The sequence below is a fragment of the Oncorhynchus gorbuscha genome, linkage group LG24 (assembly GCF_021184085.1).
Source record: "Oncorhynchus gorbuscha isolate QuinsamMale2020 ecotype Even-year linkage group LG24, OgorEven_v1.0, whole genome shotgun sequence".
Taxonomy (NCBI): domain Eukaryota; kingdom Metazoa; phylum Chordata; class Actinopteri; order Salmoniformes; family Salmonidae; genus Oncorhynchus; species Oncorhynchus gorbuscha.
Window position 1 is genome coordinate 9,431,305 of NC_060196.1, and position 17,500 is coordinate 9,448,804.

General features: G+C 44.1%; 1 protein-coding gene across 14 annotated transcripts in view; it reads left to right on the forward strand.

Annotated features, from left to right (window-relative positions):
* Positions 1–17,500, forward strand: part of LOC124011990 (teneurin-3) — a 360,816-nt gene that overhangs the window by 81,527 nt on the left and 261,789 nt on the right. For 2 of the 14 annotated variants that reach the window (XM_046325307.1, XM_046325308.1), the window contains exon 1: positions 3,890–4,456. The exons of the other annotated variants lie outside the window; for them this stretch is intronic. The gene's annotated coding sequence lies outside the window, so the exon portion shown is untranslated. Of the gene's footprint in view, positions 1–3,889; positions 4,457–17,500 lie in introns of those variants that run through there. 14 annotated transcript variants of the gene reach the window in all.

A 17,500-nucleotide genomic window follows, 5' to 3' on the forward strand; every position in this document is an offset into this window, starting at 1 on the left:
GAGACGAACACTCCCAGCCATGGGCGTGTATGACTGGAATGTATAGACAAAATGGGCCCTGGTCCAGCTCTTTATACCCAAAGCAGTGTAGGCCTAACATTATGATTATGTCTAATTAATTGGGTAATTAATTATGGAATATAAAATCTGGATTTATTTCTATTTTACAGTAAATGTTATTTTACAGCACCAACTATCATTTAAGTCGATAGGAAACTTTCTTAGCAAGTCGGGATAAACCGTACATGTCACAATTATAACCTCAAGGTTCTGTTCTTTCAATGTCAGATTCAAAGTCTCAGAGACAGTGATATTATTTTATAACAGGAAAAATATGTATTATAAAAACAATGTAATACTACAGTACAGGATAAATGACTCCGTGACTCAGAATGATAAGCAATGATGAAGTAGTTAGAATGGGGAAGGGAGGGAAACAGAGAGGAGGGTTTCTCTTAACTCAAGAGTAGGACAAGCTGTCATTTAGGATGATTGTACATGAGACAAAGCAGGGAATTTAAGAGAGAGATATATCCTGCGTTGCATGCGCTTACGTGGAATTCCATAGGAGCTCAATCTCTGGCTGGATTCCCAAATGTCCTTTTAGTGGGAAAAGGGGAGAAGGTCCTTGTTCAGACAGTTCCGGGGTGGTGTCTTTGTCCGACTGAGATCCAAGTGAGAGCAGAGGACAACCGTTCAAATTCCTACATTGGTGTTTGGCCTCCGCTCATTGAGATCGGGGGGGAGGATCAATAATAAAGGGCGCTTTCCAGTTACCAACTACACTGACGTCTGAGAAGCAGAAGGATATCAGTCGTCCGTGGCTATTATTCACGTCACGCTTTTATAGTTCAGTTCCAATGGACAGCGTGGGCGGGGATAGGCTCCTAGGCCTGATTGGCTGAAATGTTCCGTGGTCACTCAAATTAACTGTTGCGTTGTTGATGGATAAATCCTTTGTAAAAAAATAAAACCGGGAAAGGTGGGTAATTGTTCAGGGCATAATGTTCCCAACGTAATGATCACAAAACATGACACGTTCTCCTTGAAATATAGAGAAGTTATTTCCAACAGGGAAAAATGCACACTATCATTGAACATTTCTACAGCATACAATGATCATGGGATACACCAGTACTTCCCCACCTAGAACCTTCTGATTGTTAACAAAAATGCCAATCCCATATGAATGGTCTGGATTCTGTCTGTTTAGAGCAGAGCGAGCCATTTGGCAGGTCTCTGCTGTTACGGTGCCGTCCTTTCCTGGACAGAACGTTTTGAAGTGGATGTTCTGCTGTTTAATGGTTATCTTGTAATATATATATATATATATATCTTTTCCAGGGTGGGTCAACATTGAGACCAGTGTCTCATCTACAAGGGGAGCCTGTGAACATACACAATTTAATGTATATCATGTAATAATTGTATTGTCATTTTTTTTATTGAACCTTTATTTAACTAGGCACGTCAGTTAAAGAACAAATTCTTATTTACAATGACGGCCTGGGAACAGGGGGTTAACTGCCTTGTTCCGTTAACTGCCTTGTTCCGTTAACTGCCTTGTTCCGTTATGGTCTAAACATTATAAGGCACCATCTAAGACAAGTGTGGCTGTTTTTTGTTGGGAAAAGGGGGAGAAGAGCGGCTGGGTCGTGTCACGTCTTTTCATCTCTACCGTTGGCATGCCGACGGGAGAGTAGATATGTATCGCGTACACATTAGGAATTGGCCTGGTCTGTCGTCTAAAACCCATGTAGCAATACGCACCAAACTAAACAACTCTCCTCTTGTTTATTTCACGGTGTTTATTTGTTTACACCTCTCCTTTCCCACCGTGGAGGACGGGAGGTTTTAGATTGTTGTGTTGGTGTGTGTGTAGCCTAGACGTACTAATCAAACCGGATAAGGACTTGATGCCTGGTGAAAGCTGCCTTTAGCTAATTTACCTGTGTAAGCTAGTTGATTCTGACAATGTGTCTACTGTGACTATGAACAGATGTGTGTGTGTGTGTGTGTGTGTGTGTGTGTGTGTGTGTGTGTGTGTGTGTGTGTGTGTGTGTGTGTGTGTGTGTGTGTGTGTGTGTGTGCGTGTGCGTGTGCGTGCGTGCGTGCGTGCGTACGTGCGTGCGTGGCTGGGTTAGCGGCAGTGTTTCCGTGTGCTCTGAGGCGTGTTAATGACAGCAGGCAGAAAATGAACAGACAATGAGCAGACTCATACATTATCTGCCGTACAGGTACAGTTCTGCGTGTGTGTGTGTTTGTAAGATGTTGATGTGCCTGTAGGATTTAAACACTCGCTCCCCAATCCTCCCTTCCCCAAAACACGTATAAATATTGTTATATAAATGTTGCCTTCCCGTATTATCCCCATGCTAAAAATGTCTATTCTATTCTACTGAGACATTTACTTTGTTCGTTTTCTTATCTTGTATTATGTCTTATTGTTGTTGCAAGTTATCATTTCAGGAACCTGCAAGTTATCATTTCAGGAACCTGCACGTTATCATTTCAGGAACCTGCACGTTATCATTTCAGGAACCTGCACGTTATCATTTCAGGAACCTGCACGTTATCATTTCAGGAACCTGCACGTTATCATTTCAGGAACCTGCACGTTATCATTTCAGGAACCTGCAAGTTATCATTTCAGGAACCTGCAAGTTATCATTTCAGGAACCTGCACGTTATCATTTCAGGAACCTGCACGTTATCATTTCAGGAACCTGCACGTTATCATTTCAGGAACCTGCACGTTATCATTTCAGGAACCTGCAAGTTATCATTTCAGGAACCTGCACGTTATCATTTCAGGAACCTGCACGTTATCATTTCAGGAACCTGCAAGTTATCATTTCAGGAACCTGCACGTTATCATTTCAGGAACCTGCAAGTTATCATTTCAGGAACCTGCACGTTATCATTTCAGGAACCTGCACGTTAGCATTTCAGGAACCTGCACGTTATCATTTCAGGAACCTGCACGTTATCATTTCAGGAACCTGCACGTTAGCATTTCAGGAACCTGCACGTTAGCATTTCAGGAACCTGCACGTTATCATTTCAGGAACCTGCACGTTAGCATTTCAGGAACCTGCACGTTAGCATTTCAGGAACCTGCACGTTAGCATTTCAGGAACCTGCAAGTTATCATTTCAGGAACCTGCACGTTAGCATTTCAGGAACCTGCAAGTTATCATTTCAGGAACCTGCACGTTAGCATTTCATTGGACAGTGTATACCACGTGTATCCTGTACATACGACTAATACAACTGGAAACTTGAGGATATGTAGTATATGTATATATGTATGGGTATTCATTAGGTGTGTTTATTATGAATCAAAATATTATCCCATTACTGGTATGCAGTTGCATTATTCCCTAGCTGGGGTTTAAAGAATAGAGTCTAGGTAAAGGTGTGCCTGTCTATTTTCTATAGTGCTTTTCCCCCTAGCTAGAATGGCTAAGTGCGTGCATGCCCGAGAGTGGGAGAGAGAGAACGAGGGAGAGATATTGCTGAGGAAGTGTGTGTGTGTGTGTGTGTGTGTGTGTGTGTGTGTGTGTGTGTGTGTGTGTGTGTGTGTGTGTGTGTGTGTGTGTGTGTGTGTGTGTGTGTGTGTGTGTGTGTGTGTGTGTGTGTGTGTGTGTGTGTGTGTGTGTGTGTGTGTGTGTGCAACAGATGAGTGAAGACTCCAAATGGTTAAAGCAGAGACAGCCCTCCCTTCCCTCGACCTCCTTTCCTCTCCCTCCTCCCCCGGTGGGTGTAAACAGACAGAGGCTCAACCTATAGCGCGCCTCCCTCCCTTCTTTCAGCCCCAAGCCCCTCCCCTCTCCTGCCAGCAGCAGCACGGCTCCGAAAGAGTGCCTCAAACTTGGAGAGAGCGAGAGAGAGAAAGAAAGAGGAACGATTCCGTTTAGAAAGGCAGGCAGTGGCAGAGAGGGTGCGAGAGCGAGCGTGGACCAACCACCAACCAGCAGGATGCGCATTTAACCACCCACTGTCCAGCCTAAGGGGAAAAAAAGAAAAAAAGATCCAGCATTTTTTCCCTCTTTTTTTATTCCTCCCTCTCTCGTTAATGAGTTGAGCTTGAAGCCTGAGCTTGATGCGGTAGAGAGTGAGAGTGTGATTGTTCATTAAGAGGAGCCTCTGTTCTGTGTGTGCGTTTGAGAGAGTGAGTGGAATGGGAGAAACAGACTACTGCCAGTAGAACCACTGAAACAGACTGTGTGCCCAGATCGAGAGAGAGAGAGAAACCTCCAGATATATCTAAGGCAAGTGTTTTGTGGAGTGGAAGACAAAAGGCGAAAAAAGCTCCAGGCAAGACCCAGCGCAGCACCGTGTCTACCCAGCTACATGCCTCTGTGATCGGGTAACGAGAGCAGCCAGGAGGGCTCTGGCCGGATCCTTTTAACCCTTTTGGGGAAGGAACAACTGGAGGATTTCTTAACCTAAGGTAACAGCTGAAACCAGTGTATTCTCTCTGCTGCTGCATTGACCTTCCTCAGTGTGCTGTTTATGCACCCCTCTCTCTCTCTCTCTCTCTCTCTCTCTCTATGTGTGTGTGTGTGTGCGCCTGTGCATCCACACGCCTTGCCAGTGGTCAATGCAATGTGATTATTTGTAGTCCATTATTATTCCCATTGTCTGCTTAAGTGTGTTTAAATCATCTTCAAAGGAAAGGAGTTGTGTGTGTTGAGGGGACCTGTATCGCATGTTAATACGCTTCTCTCTCTGTGATTCCGTGACTCCGGCACTTTGAGAGTTGATTGGTGAGAGAGAGGGGGTAGTCAACGCTCCCCCGGAAAAAGCTCCCTCGGAGCTCGGCTGCCCTCACCACTGTCAGATGTTCTGAATTAGAGCGAATAGTTTTTGCGAAGCCGAGCCCAGTCAGTGGTCCTTTTTTTGGTGCTGCTTGTGGTCAGAATTCCCAGCCTCTCCAAATCCACCAGGCTATAATACCAGGCAGGATGAGCGGACTGATGCTGTGGAGGGGGATTCGCAAGCCTTTTTTGGATTGGCTCAACAGCATAATAGATTAATTGTGTGTGTTTTGAGGATTTAGATTTAAAAGGCTGTGAAAAAGAGGGGTGTTTGTTTTTGTAATTTTTATGGAAGTGTATATTTTAATGGTTATTTGATGTCCTGTCTTATAAGATGTGGAAACAGACAATAGACTACAGTGCCGTTTGTAACACACGTAATAATTCTCACTCTCGTCCCGTTACGGGGAGAATAGGCCCTTACACTGCAGGATAATTGGAACCATATTTTTTGCGGGGGGGTGTTTCGGAATTTGTCACTCTGTTACCTTTTCAATTAGCCTGTTGTACATCCCCCGGCCTGCCGCTGAGTGATGGAATGATGCAACGATAACGGACTGAACTGAACAACATAACAAGTGAATAACTGTCGGGAATAAAAGAGTTCATAAACGTTGTGGAGATGGCCAGATGTTAAAAGATGCTAAACATTATTTGTATTTTTTATTTAACTAAAAATTGACACGTCAGATGAGCTAGATCAAGAGGATATCATGTGATATGCTTTTATGATTTCAATATGTTCATCATCTGTGTGTTATAGAACTGGGATTTGCCATATGTTCCATCAGTTAAGGAACTTAACTCTGCCGTATTAAAAAGCAGACAATAGGAAGGAGTACTGGGGGCGCAGCAACAATGTGTGTGCTCATGCGTTAAAGACGCTGTGAAATTCCACCAGTCAGTGATTCCTCTCAGGCCCACTACCACTGAGAGGAATTTCACAGCGTCTTTAATGTCAAACAGTTCCCCCGATTTGTTAAAAAACAAGAAAGAAATGGGCCCCTCTCTCTCTCTCTCTATCCTTTCTCTCTCTCTCTCTCTCTCTGTCTGTCATATTTCAGATCTGCGTGCCAAAGCCTCTGACCCTGTTCACACCCCAAATGGCACCCTATTCCCTATATTGTGCACTTCTTTTGATCATAGCTCGGTAGGTCGTGCACTACACAGGGAATAAGGTGCCATTTGGGATGCCCACAATGAGAAATAAGCTGTCAAGAATTACTGAGGAGGCCGGGGCCATGTGCAAAGGTGTTTAATGTCCCTCTTATGCGGCGGACCTTACTACATGGTTCCACTTTAACGCTCATACTAAGCCCCTCTGCTGATTTATGGCCCAGGACCCCATTCTTTGATTCCACACTACATTGATTTTGGAGAGGGGAAATAATGGTTTGCAATGTTAGACACTGAAAGAAAGAGTGGAGAGAAGGGGGGGCGGTAGGAGGAAATAGCTGAACCTGGCTGTCTTTCCTCTTCTCTTTCTCCCTCTCTTTCTTTCTCTTCACAAATGGAAAGAGATCGCCTAGCAACGGGGCCCAGGCTGTGCTTGGTGTGTGTGTGTGTGTCTGCGTGCGTGCACGTACGTGTGTGTGCGATATATATACACTTAGTGTGTGTAGTAATCTGGCTGATGGACTGCATTACTGGAGCTATTACTCAATGAATAAAAGTTTTAATTCCGTTTGATACGGCGTCGTGATATTTCTCTGATTTAGCGCCTTGTAAAACGGACCAGGTCACCTTTCCTTATCCACATATTTCTTTGTTTTATTGTTCGTGTTATTACATTAAAGGGTATTTATCGTAGCGCAGGGGGGCCATCATTTTTTTAATTGTATTTTTTTATACAAATGATGTCGGTTCAGAGTCCCAGACCTACATCTTGATGGCTGGGGGGTTACGTAATGGCTCAACTCATTGTTCATTTATAGAGGAAAATTGGAAAAGGCCCGACGGATCCGCTCCGGAGTAAAATAAAAATAAAAAAATGGGAAAGGAGGGGAAATTGTGATTGACGCCGCCATTGGTGAAAAACGGCATCCACGGCCTATATGTGGTTATTATATAACCATGTTGTGATGGAGGGATCAGATGAGGGATGACAAAGAGCAATGTCCATGGGAATGGACATGAAAGAGGGGGTGAAGCGCTTGAAGTTTCATCGTCCGCACGGATGAGTAAAGAGCTCGTTCTATCTCTTTATCTCTGTTTTTCTCTCTCTCTCCAGCTCTTTGTGATTAAAGTTAATATCTCTCCATGAATCCCTTTAGAACACCCCCCCCCCCCGTCATTAGATAGGAGTGATTTACAGAGTGAGAGAGAAAGAGTGTTTGTGTATCTGCTGTTGAGGGATTGAGGAGTGAGTTTGGAGTGTTTTCTAGCTAGGTGTTCGGACGGCTCTGTGATCGCTCCTTCCACTGATCTAGGAGGGCTAAAGAGAGGTACTGACTGACACTTCTGAAGGAGCACCTTCTCTCTCTCTCTCTGTAATTCTCCCCCCTTTTGTCTCTCGTTCTCATTATGTCTCTCCCCCTTCCTCTTCTCCTATATAACAGCTCCGGTCGTCCAGGGCCTCCAGAACTCACGTTAACAACACATACACTACATACCCATCAGCCAATCGATCAATTTTATTTTGTCATCACAGCTCTGCTCCAGATAAGACTTGGAGGAGGAGGCTTCTATTGTATATTGTTGCAGGCGGCTGTTGCAGGCGGTGCGCAGGAAATGGTGCCAAACAGTTAAGCTATACTCATCCATTTGGGATAAGAAGAAGGACCCTCAATGGGTCTTGCTGCTCCCAGAATATTCTTTGTGATTGCCTGGCACGTACCACAGGGAGCCTGCTACAGATTGGACTGTTTGGCTGGGAGCCGGGGAGGAGCAGGGAAGGTTGGCCGGAGGAGAGTTTCTGACAAATAAACGGTACACCGTCGATGGTATGCTAATTCCCCCGTCTGCCTGTGTGTGTGAGAAGACTTGTGTTTGGTGCGTAAATATGAATTAGATTGGATGAGTCCCAAATTGCACCCTATTCCCCATAATATTAATTCTTATTGTCCCAGCTCAAAAGTAGTGCACTTAAAAAAAAAAAAATAGGGAATAGGGTGCTATTTGAGAGGCAGACGCGGATGGAGATTTAGCTGCGTTCGTTACAGCGAGGAGAAGCTAGTGTGTAGGAAAGAGGAAAGATCATTGAGGGAATTTATTGAATTAACCTATTATTTATTTTCAGATTGTTTCTCTGAAATTCTTCCTCTTCAGGAATGATAAGGATGTGTTCCAAATCCTTCCAGAACAGCAATAGGCTGTACTTTTCTTGCATTAATTTAGGCCTAAGTCCTTTAATAAATATACACATTTCAAAAATATATTTAAATGCAGGATAAATGTAATAGATATTGTAATTTAAATTTAAAAATTATAAAGTAGGAATATATACCATTTAAATGATAAAGAATAAGGTTTAGTATAAATAGAAAATCCAGAATTGTTTTAGTGGTCAAATTTTTTATTGGCTATAAAAAATAAAAGATTTATGATTCTTCCAAAAATCAAATACTAATGAATTAATAATGATTAAAATAATAATTTTACAAATAACAGCACCATATATAGTTATATTTCTATTATCATCTTATACAACCTGCCGTAAATAAAATAACATGAGCATGTACTAATTTCGGGCTGACGAGTGTGAAGAGGAAACAAAGGTCATCATGGGGGTCAAACACAGGAAATTATCCTTGTGATGGAGTAGCCAGGCCCTATGGACACACACCGTCACACACACACACACACACACACACACACACACACACACACACACACACACACACACACACACACACACACACACACACACACACACACACACACACACACACACACACACACACACACACACACACACACACACACACTGCTGGGTCATAAATCCTCATATGAATAATACAGGGACTACCCCAGCCACTGCTTTTCCCCACAGTACCATTACAGAGGAAAGGATGTTATATACAGTCTCTTGGTGAAGGCTGCTGATTTTCTCCTCTTGTTTTCTATTGTTATCGAATTGAGATGATAGTTATTTTCCACTCCAGTTGAGAAGGACCCCTAGGCAGGCGTGTGTGTGTGTGTGTGTGTGTGTGTGTGTGTGTGTGTGTGTGTGTGTGTGTGTGTGTGTGTGTGTGTGTGTGTGTGAGTGTGAGTGTGTGAGTGCGTGCGTGCGTGTCGGTCCTGTGTGTGTTAGAGTTCTCCCTCTCCTGATGGAGCCAGACAGAGGTTCGGGCTGTTCTGGTCCGGGGGGACGGTGACAGAGTGACCATCCTTACCGTAGCGTGGCTTAGCCGCCGACTGAGCCCAGATAGAATAACAGTAGTTTCAGTTGAGGTGACGTTGATAAGCCGGGCCCATACATCACGGCGTAGAGGTAGCACCACAGGCTATCACACGGGGGGACAGGAAAAAGACCACGGCACATCTATTCACACAATGCCCATGGTGTCCTATTCTCAGAGTGCTGATCTAGCACCAGGTCGCCTCTGTCAGTATAATTGCATTCATTATGATCTAAAAGGCCAAACTGATCCTAGATCAGCACTCCTATTCTGAGAGGCTTTGTGAATTGGGGCCCTGATCTCCTGAGCTCAGATATTATAACTGGAAAGCGTGAGGAAGCCAACGTTAACGTGTCTTAGTGAGACTAAACAAAACTAAATTAGCTATTAATGTGGTCTACCTGAACTGACAAGGCTAACTCTAAGCTAATCGCTAGGTTGTATGACTTGGCTGTGTAGACTCTCACACCTGGGAGTTAAATGGGTATGTATTAAATAAGCATTTCTTTGTCCTTTCAATGTCTCGTCTAGCTGGTGGTTATTGGAGTTGACTAAATAAATCCTTGTCAGCAGAATTGTCCCCTGTTGGCCTAGTAATGCGTGGTAACTCGATTACCCGGTAGCCATATTACCCTTGACTCTACCTCAACGTTACGAGAGCACACAACACACACACACAACACACAGTAGCTAGCTCCATCTCTCCACGGCAGCACCTGCCAGGCCTCTCTCCTCTCTCCTCTCCATCTCCAGCGAGGGGGAAAGAGGAAATAAAGCCTCCATTCAACGGCTCATAGACCGAGACGCCCACATGTATAATAGAACAGTCCAATCGTAAAGCTTCAGATTCATACACTCTCTGTGTGTGTTGTGTTCTGTGTGTGTGTGCGTGTGCATGTGCGTGTGTGTGTGACTGAAGAGGGGAGCGAGAAGGGTAAATCTAATATATGAGCCAGTGCCTCTGCTATCCACCAGATATTGTACTAGACAAACAGCTACTGAAGGATCATTCAGTAATAATGAATAAATGACTTAGTTCTGCTCCACATAACGGCCCATTAGGTTTGTTCCGAAAGGAGTCGAGGTGCTGATTAAATAGATGCATAAGAGCGTTTATCCTGTGTACTGGACTTACAGTGTTGCTTTGTTTTATTTCAGTCTGGAATCTCTTCTTCAGAGAACCTATTTCGCTGCACGACACTTACGATTTGTACTTGTGTCTGTTATTTAAATGTCTCTGATAACAGCCAAGGAGGCGGTTTAAGGTAATGTTCCCTTTGTCAAACTACATATTCGTTCATCTGTAGTGAGGCAAGGCTGGGAGATGTGATGGAGGACACTTGGCCAGAGATATGGACCAGCAGCAGCCACGTCCACCAGCCCAGACACTGTGTGGAGGGAGCACACACACTCCATCTATGAGGAAGATTGTTGTGTGTGTGTTTAGGGGCGTTGCATTGCTATTTTGTGTAGGTGTATGTGCGTGTGTGCTGTACATGTGTTCGGGTGATACATTGCTCATGTTTGTGTGTGTGTGTGTGTGTGTGTGTGCGTGCATTAATGTCCGTCAGCTTGTGTGTGTGTGTGTTTCTCTGTGTGTGTGTGTGTGTTTCTCTGTGTGTGTTTCTCTGTGTGTGTGTGTGTTTCTCTGTGTGTGTTTCTCTGTGTGTGTTTCTCTGTATGTGCCCACTCCCGTCTCCTTGCATTGGAATCCATCCACGTTGTGAGCCAGAGCCACCACTATGCCACTAGGCCCAGAGGGGATGTAGCTAGGAGGAGACCCTAACCAGTCTCACACAGAAAGACCCAGCTCTTCTATTGTTTCCGCCCGGCTCGGCAATCCCTCCCCAGGATCAAGCATCACACACACACACAAAACACACGCACGCTCCTACACACAGACACACACACACACAGGATCAGGGCTCACGCACGCCACTCTCACACACATGCACACTCTCGGAGGCTAGCTGGCTTTCCCGTTGATCATTTGAGGAGAACCTCTCCCCCCTCCAACTCCCCCTAGTCTCTTTTCATTGCCTGCTTCACTGCAGCCCTGCCTAACAAATGCTTTACCAGACCTCTCTCTCTTAGCTATATGACCCTAGGGCAAAAGGGAAGGAGAGAGGGGGATGAGGAGATGGGAGGGAGGGAGGGACAGCCAACCAACCATCCACTCACCCACCTCTTTTGTTTGGGGGTTAGAGGCACAGCAAGGTTGCGACCTTTTAAGACGAGGGCCTGGGGCTCGGGTTACAGGAGCACAGCCTGGGCTAGATGCAGGGAGGGAAGATGTCTGTCTGTCCCTGCTCAGCCACATGTGTTCGGCAATCAACTGAACAATGTCATCAGCACTAACACTGCCATTACCACAACTAACCACATGTGTCATCAGCCCCCACAGGGAGGAGACAGGTTTAAGGTTTAAACACAGACACATACACACACACACACGCACACACACATACACACACGCACGCACACACACACGCACACACACACACACACACACACACACACACACACACACACACACACACACACACACACACACACACACACACACACACACACACACACACACACACACACACACACACACACACACACACACACACACACACACACACACACACACACACACACACAGAAGAGCCCAATCCCCAGAGAAGGGTAGAGAAAGAGGCAGGGATGGCTGGATATAGAGAGAGATTTATCACTGGTAGTTTGGCATTGAGCTGCTCTGGTTTTAATGTGGGGTAATCAGCACCCGTCCGTCCGTGTTTCCACATGCTGGTCCAGTTGTCATGGGGGAGTAGTGTACTGAGAGGGAGCGAGGGGGTCGGCAACATACAGTCTACAGGAACAGTTGTCTGTATCCTTATTGTTTACACAGTCTACACTCAGCTGCACAAGGGTGGGTGGTAGCTGTGTGTGTGTGTGTGTGTGTGTGTGTGTGTGTGTGTGTGTGTGTGTGTGTGTGTGTGTGTGTGTGTGTGTGTGTGTGTGTGTGTGTGTGTGTGTGTGTGTGTGTGTGTGTGTGTGTGTGTGTGTGTGTGTGTGTGTGTGTGTGTGTGTGTGTGTGTGTGTGTGTGTGTGTGTGTGTGTGTGTGTGTGTGTGTGCGCATGAGTGAGAGCACATCTCAGTCTCTAGCTACGTACAGTATATACTATGTTGCCCTTGGGTGTAGGTGGAAAAGCCCATTTGGCTAGTCTATCACCACTCCCCATAGCACCACTGTACTGAACCACATTACTGGTGATCACCACTACCCATAGCACCACTGTACTGAACCACATTACTGGTGATGACCACTACCCATAGCACCACTGTACTGAACCACATTACTGATGATCACCCTTTCCTCTCCCATGCCCTTTTGTCTTCAACAGTAAGTCCCTCATTAAGTAATATCCGCCTCTCTCTCTCTCACACACACACACCGCGTGTCTCTCCACTATAGGGTTAAGAAAAGGAGCTGTGTTTGTTGCCTGTGTAAAGCCTGTAAGGTACAGCTGCTCTGACATTTAGCCTGCTGCTCGTTGTTTGTTTGTTTATCCGTCTCAACACAAAGCTGTATACTAATCAGCCCTCATAGCGACAGATACAGTACACTTACTTGGCAACACATTTCTGTTGTTATTTATTTTTGTCTCCAATTCTTGGTCTGTCTCTCTCTCGGTTTTAGGCTCATTCTCTGTCTCTCTCTCTCTCTTCTCTCTTTATCTCTCTTTCTCTCTCATCTCTCCTCTCTCTTGGTTTTAGGCTCATTCTCTGTCTCTCTCTTCTCTCTTTATCTCTCTTTCTCTCTCATCTCTCCTCTCTCTCGATTTTAGGCTCATTCTCGGTCTCTCTCTCTCCCCCTCTCTTTTTCTCTCTCTCTCTCTCTCTTTTACCTCTCTCTCTCGTCTCTCTCCTCTCTCTCTCTCTCTCTCTCTCTCTGTTATCTACCCTCAAAAAACTACAGAGAAATGTCCATTTTAATTAAAGTGTTACAGTGTTATAAATCAGGGTCTCTGTTGTGTTTGAAGTGCAGACACACGGACCAGTTGTTTCTCTTCACCCTATTCTATCTAAATACAACTTCAGCATGAACTTCAGGCCCTCCAGTTATGGACATATGTCATTTCTGCAATTCATTTACATGTATGACAGCTAAGACAGGATATATATATATATATATATATATATATATATATATATATATATATATATATATATATATATATATATATATATATATATATATAATGTTGCTGTAGATATAATAACTTTGTGTGTGTAGCATGTTGGGATGGAGAGGCAGAAAAAAGGATGGTTAAAAAACAGAGAAAGAGAGTTACAAAGCAATGTGCCATCCTAGATATGGTAGAGATCTATCACAATGCCCAGAACATGTGTTCTTTTGCAGCTATGGTACACACACACACACACACACACACACACACACACACACACACACACACACACACACACACACACACACACACACACACACACACTCACACATACAGACGTAGGCACACACGCCCACATTAACACCGGTCCCCCCCCGAACGCAGACACACACACACACACACACACACACACACACACACACACACACACACACACACACACACACACACACACACACACACACACACACCCTGTCCCATCATTGACATTCCAGTCTCTCCCCACTAGCCCCTCTCCCAACACAGTAGACTCCTTCTCCTCCTCCCCCTCTCCTATAAAAGCCCAGTCAGACAAACGCCTCTCCCATGCCTTCTATTTTCTCTCTCTCTCTCTCTCTCTTTTCTTTTCACTCAGCTCCTTAATTACCTTGGGCGTAATTAGCCACAAGATCAACCAATTATTTGTATTTAAGTAGCTACTAATTCACAACTTTGTTCCTAATAGGTCATTAAAGAGAAATGTAAAGTAAATATACTGTTTAATGTATAATTGCCTCTTTAAGAAGATAAATAACAACTTTTCCCTGAGTTTGATTTCTAAATAAGCATTTATTTGAGTTTTAAAAAATGAGTAGATGTGTTTTTATAGAAGTTGATACAATTAATGGTGGCTACCTGGTGCCATTACATAATTATCATGTTAATTCTGCATTTATCAGTTCAGGTTTTAATTCCTTTCGTTGATTACGCTTGATAAATCGCCAGGGAACACTTGTGAATTAACCACTCTCAGATGACAAGTAATTAGTGGCTAATCAGGCAACTCCCAGTAATCAACTGAAAGAGAAACAACATATTTAATAGTCATTTAATTGGCGGTGTTCAGAACGGCTGTAGATGATTCAAGGTTCAAGGAAGTGATCACCAGAAAGTGGACAATAATGTTTCCATTCGAATCTATATTATTTTATTCCATTTTAGTCTATTCTAAAGACGTGATTTGGGCTGTAATGTGGTTTTGTCTTAATGACAGTCGTAGCCTTATGTCATGGCTTTGTGTCATCGTAGCCTTATGTCGTTGGTTGGTGTCATCGTAGCTTTATATAGTGGCTTTGTGTCATCGTAGCCTTATGTCGTTGGTTGGTGTCATCGTAGCTTTATATAGTGGCTTTGTGTCATCGTAGCCTTATGTAGTGGGCTTGTGTCATCGTAGCCTTATGTAGTGGCCAGTGTGTGGCTTTGTGTCATCGTAGCCTTATTTAGTGGCTTTGTGTCATCGTAGCCTTATGTAGTGGCTTTGTGTCATCGTAGCTTTATGTGTAGTGGCTTTGTGTCATCGTAGCCTTATGTAGTGGGTTTGTGTCATCGTAGCCTTATGTAGTGGGTTTGTGTCATCGTAGCCTTATGTAGTGGGTTTGTGTCATCGTAGCCTTATCTAGTGTGCTTGTGTCATCGTAGCCTTATGTAGTGGGCTTGTGTCATCGTAGCCTTATGTAGTGGGCTTGTGTCATCGTAGCCTTATCTAGTGGGCTTGTGTCATCGTAGCCTTATGTAGTGGGCTTGTGTCATCGTAGCCTTATGTAGTGGGCTTGTGTCATCGTAGCCTTCTGTAGTGGGCTTGTGTCATCGTAGCCTTATGTAGTGGGTTTGTGTCATCGTAGCCTTATGTAGTGGGCTTGTGTCATCGTAGCCTTATGTAGTGGGTTTGTGTCATCGTAGCCTTATGTAGTGGGTTTGTGTCATCGTAGCCTTATGTAGTGGGCTTGTGTCATCGTAGCCTTATGTAGTGGGTTTGTGTCATCATAGCCTCCAGATCACCAGTCAGAACTTGAAGTGTCTCGCTGATGAAGCACTAGTTATGACTGGTTGGTTGTCAGACTGTGTGTCACTTACAGTGTGTGATGGATGAGTGCATGGAGAGTACACACACACACACACACACACACACACACACACACACACACACTGGGTTATGAGTTGAATTGCACAATGTAGGACAGTAAAGGGCAGAGGCTGGGGTCTATGACAGCCTATATGTACCTACCACTAGCACTGACTGTAGCCTAGTACCCATTGTGCTGTGGCTATAGGGCGACACCAGCTCTAAATATAGCTTATTGTTAAGGCAGATTCCTCTATATAGACTCCAAGTCCATTCATCCTATTATAATGAATACTACCGTCCAGCATTAGATAATACTGACCCCGATAACCTCATAACAACTCACATCTACTCTAGTCACTGCCAAGCTTCTTACAGAGAAGTGACACAGTGATTCAAGATATTCCTTGAGGGGGAATGACAGACTGTGTCTTCTTACTGCTTTATACGAGTGGATCATTCAATGTCCTTGCAGCGTAGACAAAGACAACAGATGTGTGGATACGCTGAGCTTCCTCATCTGGTCTCAGAATAGCGTAAACGATACAAACACACGCAATCAATTTCGCATCAAAAAATACTTGTTCGGATGAATCAGTCTTTTCAGCTGCTCAGCTTGCCAGGCTTACAGCATGGCTGAACGCTCGTTGGGCAGAATTGTCTTTATCCCTTTGCCGTCTGTGTTGGCTGGGAATTGGCTCTGGCCTGTGTCCCAAATGGCACCCTATTTCCTATATAGAGCTCTAGATCCCCAGGGCTGTGGTCAACAATAGTGCACTATATAGGGAATACCTCTTATTTGATATAGTCTGTCTTTTACTCCCACCATTATACACTATTTGACTTTAACTGCTGCCATGTTAAAAAGTGGCAAAAATAACTGGGGCCTTTTTTAACTCTGTGTTTGATGGTCCCCGAGTGGAGATGGGTGAGTGGAGTGGTAGAGAACCAGTGGAAAATTCATTAGTAGCAGATTTAAGATGAATGAAGTGTGTGTGTGTGTGCGTGTGCGTGTGTGTGCGTGCGTGTGTGAGTCTGTGTTTAAGTGTGTGTGCGTCATCTCCACGTGAACACTTATTCCGTTACACCACTAATGGCAGCAATATAAGCGTGCCATAAAGATGTAGAATTGGAAATGAATTCCGGTGCCAGCTAGCTTGTCTGTTTTAATGTGATTCTATGGCTAAGACAGAGCTGGAGGTTGTTTCCTATCCACCTCTGAGGATTTGGACTGACACATGTCCTACAGACTGGATGTCACAACATCCCATGCTGGCATGTCAAAAAGCATATAGCATATGTGGAGGTGAAGCGTATGTGGAGGTGAAGCGTATGTGGAGGTGAAGCGTATGTGGAGGTGAAGCGTATGTGGAGGTGAAGCGTATGTGGAGGTGAAGCGTATGTGGAGGTGAAGCGTATGTGGAGGTGAAGCGTATGTGGAGGTGAAGCGTATGTGGAGGTGAAGCGTATGTGGAGGTGAAGCCTCCAGCGCAGCGTGCATCTTGTGTCAAAGAGGTGCTGTTAGATTACAATATAATTTCTCTGACCTTTGGGAATGTAAACAACATTAAATAAATGATAAGCGTACCAGAGAGTCTGGTATGGTCTTATTTTGTAGAGCCTTTATTACAGCAAAAGCAAAGACTCCAACCAGTCGCATTCATTAGAATAGTTTATTTATTGTTCACGCTAATTATTCAAGGATCGCTTTGTTATATTTAAAAATGAAAATGCTTGATTACATTTCAAATCATGAAAGACTCGTACGCTGTGTGATGACATGAATGAATGGATGATTGATTGATACAGTAGCCTATAGAAGTATTGAAATATAGTCCTACAGCTCAATGGTGGTTATACAAGGCTGCCATACTAAGCCTACTAATGATAGACATGACTTATTATCATTATAATAATAATAATAGTAATAATAACAATAAGAAGGAGATCAATAAAAAGGAGGGATATTATTATTATTCTGACAATTTGAAACAGTGTAAACAACACTAAATAAATGATAAATAATACCAGAGAGGCTGTTCTGACAAAAAAAAGTG